The sequence below is a fragment of the Tursiops truncatus genome, chromosome 1 (genome assembly GCF_011762595.2).
Source record: "Tursiops truncatus isolate mTurTru1 chromosome 1, mTurTru1.mat.Y, whole genome shotgun sequence".
NCBI lineage: Eukaryota > Metazoa > Chordata > Mammalia > Artiodactyla > Delphinidae > Tursiops > Tursiops truncatus.
The window spans coordinates 160,506,877-160,510,359 of record NC_047034.1 but is presented as its reverse complement, the minus strand read 5'-3'; the positions used below and the strand labels follow the sequence as shown (position 1 = coordinate 160,510,359).

The 3,483-nt window shown below is 54.8% G+C and overlaps 1 pseudogene; it reads right to left on the bottom strand.

The window, feature by feature from the left end:
- Positions 1-1,490: 1,490 nt before the first annotated feature.
- Positions 1,491-3,073, bottom strand: LOC101320957 (WASH complex subunit 3 pseudogene; annotated as a pseudogene).
- Between the last annotated feature and the right edge of the window lie 410 nt (positions 3,074-3,483).

Genomic DNA, 3,483 nt, shown 5'->3' with positions numbered 1-3,483 from the left:
GCACTTGGGCTTTGGTGAAGGGCCAGGCAGGCGGGGGGCAGAGGAGCAGAGGTGCCCTTCCTGACGTGCAGCCCAACACCCATATCCCACACAGCTTCCCTTGGGGTCTGGCACACGGCTGGTTTCAAGGCAGAAGTGACCTCGCCACGGTCTTCCAAACTGGGCAGTTCACATGTGAGTGGGGCAAATGAGCCCAGGGCACTGGAGAGAGTCCAGTCCCAAAGGCAGGGAGAGGGGAGAGTGGGAAGCGTCTGGAGACAGAGGCAGAGTCACGGGGAATGACACAGAGAAAGTCTGGGAGACAGCATGGAAGAGATGCCTGGGCCAGAGGAGGATTCTGTATAAAGGGCCAGGTCAGCTGGTCCAAGGTGAGGTAAGAGAGGGGAAAAGTAGAAATGTATATTTCCAACTATCCAAACCTCTAGCTGACACTCTGCATTTTCCTCATCATTGATTTATGAAGTAATGGACACGTGGAGGCACATGTTTTGGCCATCATGTTGGAGATCTCATTTGACTCTAAAAATAGAACTGTCCCTGAGAGGCAGTTGTTATTAGCCTCATGTGTCAGGTGAAGAAGCTGAGGCCCAGAGATGCTGAGTGCCTGGCCAGGGTCACAGAGCTCGAAAGAGCCTGGATCCACAGCGGGGGCTGCCTGAGCCCAAGGGCCATGTCCTCCCCACTGGCCACGTTGAATCTCACATCAGCAGGTCCAGCTGGACAGCGTTTGTTTCCCCTGCAAAGTACAGACGTCTGGAAAATGTCTGCTTCTGGCCCCCTCCCTCCTCAGTTTGGCTCGTAGGCAGGATGGGTCTCATAGGCAGGTGATGTGAAGAGTAGCAACTGTTGCCAGTCTTGCCTGTGGAGAGGCAGGCCCTGCCACGGTGAGTCAGCACAAGCCCGAGGGACCTGGCATAGACCTGTGGGGACTCCTCTGATCCGGAGCTGGTGTTCCCCCTTCGCCCAGCTGTTCAGGGAGGGGTGTGAGTTCCCCTCACCGCGGGCACTTGCTCTCACGTGGTGCATTTTTATTTCAGTCGACAAGTGTAATTCATTTAAGGCTCTCTGCTGGTTATTTCATGTCTCCAAAGCACGCTCTTCATGGAAAGATCAATTCCAAGGGAACACCTAGTTACCGAGGACTACAGCCCAGGACACAGTCTCTCGGAGAGCTCCGAGGAGCTGCTTGGAAGAGGCACGGGGAGGTGAGCATACATGTGACTTTGGAGAAGGGGTACATGCACTCACACACACATCTTGGTAGAGGGCTGCCGCTCGTCACAAGGCACACATATCTCAGCTAAAGATTTTAGTGCTTTTTTTTTTTTTAATAAATGCTTTATTTATTTATTTTTTCACAGAAGAAGCTTGGTGGTGGAAATGTAGCCATTTGCTGCTTTTATGACTAAGAGTTAAAGTCCAGGCTCTCTTTCTTATAGAACGTAAATGTGCACCGACACATGTATCTGTAATTGTTATCAAAATTAAGCTTAGTCACTAGAAGAAGATTCGCTGTCTGAACTTTCTTCTGCATTTTTTTCACTTCTACATCAGGCACTGGGGCATCTGGCCTCTGAGGAAGATCTGGGTCTAGTCCTTCCGATATCATTTCGTTTCTTATTGCCATCCCTGGAACACCCACTTGAGCCATTCTGAGATATCTGGCATATCTTACGTCCTTGGCTACAGTTAAGATATTTTCTGGTGTGACTTCACTTTCCCGTGGTCCAGAGTCTTGTAAACTGTTCTGTGATTGCTCTGAAGTGGTTTCAGAATGTGTTTCATTTGTGATCCTAGCGACACGTATAGGAGATACTTCAAATATGACATCGTCTAGCCCTGGGATAGATGACAACTTCGCATCTAAAATATTGAGAGTTGTTTCAATTTGCTGCATACGAAGAGAAAGTTCTGCCGGTTTCTCCTCACAAACTGTAGAAAAGGGGCTGAGGAACTGTACAGTGTGCACCACAAATTGGTTTAGAAATGCCACCGTTCTTTCCTGTGGAATAGCTGGCACCTTGTTCAGGTCTATGCCTGACCCCGTGAGGGGAAGCCCATCCTCATCCGCCTCCTCAGCGGGTGGGGGACCCAGGGCTCACCCACAAACCCCTCCCCGACCTGGCCTGCCCAACGTGGTAATAGCGTCCTAGTGCTTTTCTAAGTGTGGGAAGATGCAACAAATTGGGTTGTCTTGGCTGGGGTTAGGTTGTCAATCAAGGGAGGGTGGGGTTTGGAGACAACTGTCCTCCTGCTGCCACCAAGCCACAGGATCTGCAGGGTCACCGCCACTCAGCCTGGCCCTCCCCTTGGGGGGAGGGAGGGCTTGGCTGGGGCGTCTGCGCTGTCGGTCACTGGCCTCCAGCTCTGCTCAGCATGGGCTCAGCCTTCTGGGCGGCTGTCCTGTTGGCAGAGTTGGGCATTTTGTGTTCTGGGAGGCGTGGCCTGGCTGTTCCTGCTCTCCTGGGGAGCCTGGGGGAGCTGAGGGCTCTGAAGCAGCAGGAGAGACCTGCCAATGAGACGAATGAGCAAGGCCAGAATCCCAGGGCTAGGTCCCTGAGGCCCCTAACAGAGCCCAGGCGTGCCCCAGGCCCAGGTCAGCCACAGTCGTGGAGACTGTCAGGAACTACAGGGACAGGGTCGGCTCAGATGTGGAGGCCTGGGGTTGGGAAAAGGCGGAGTCTTCAGGAAATGATCGAGCTGCCCCCACAGTTCAGGGTACAGAGCAGGCTGGGCGCTGCCGGGGCTCTCTGGGTCCAGGGGAGTGCAGGCCACCGCCAGGGTCCAGTCTCTGTCACCGAGGGCTCTGCCTCTGCAGCTACCAAGACCTGGGTTTGAATCCCACCTCTGACACTGCGCACCTGTAGGATCCTGGGAAAATGACTTGACCTCTCCAAGACCTAGTTTCCTCATCTGTACAGTGGATTCTGGGTGCCTCCCGTTCCAAGTTCATTTTCTCCACGTGCAAATAGGAGGTGAGAAAGTGCAGGCCCTCGAGGCACAGGCTCACCTCCCTCACCTTCTGAGGGAGCTGGCAGGCGGAAACCCTCACATCTGACTCTCCAGGGGGCATGGAAGACCACTGGCCCTGGACTGGGAGTCAGGTGGCCTTGCTGGCCCCTCCACATGTGGCCCTGGGGCCTTGGGGGCCGTGCCCCTCCTCCTGCTGCCCCAAGGGCTCTGTGAGGGGAGAGGGACCCCGAAAGGAGTAAGGGGAATTGTGGCATCTTGGGGGAGGGGGAGACCTGGAGGTGGTCCAGGCCCCCCCTGATCTCACAGGAGAGGAAACACACACGTTCTCCTCACCCTCGGTTCGTCCCCAGCCCCAGGGGTGACTGAGGAGCTGAGTCCTGCTGGGTTCCCACTGGCCATTCAGACCCTTAACTCCTCCGTGTAACGGCCCCTGTTTTGCCTGTGGAAGCACCTGGTGCTGGGCTCCAGAAAAATGAGGAAAAAGGGAGGGTCCCCCAGGGACGTGCCCCA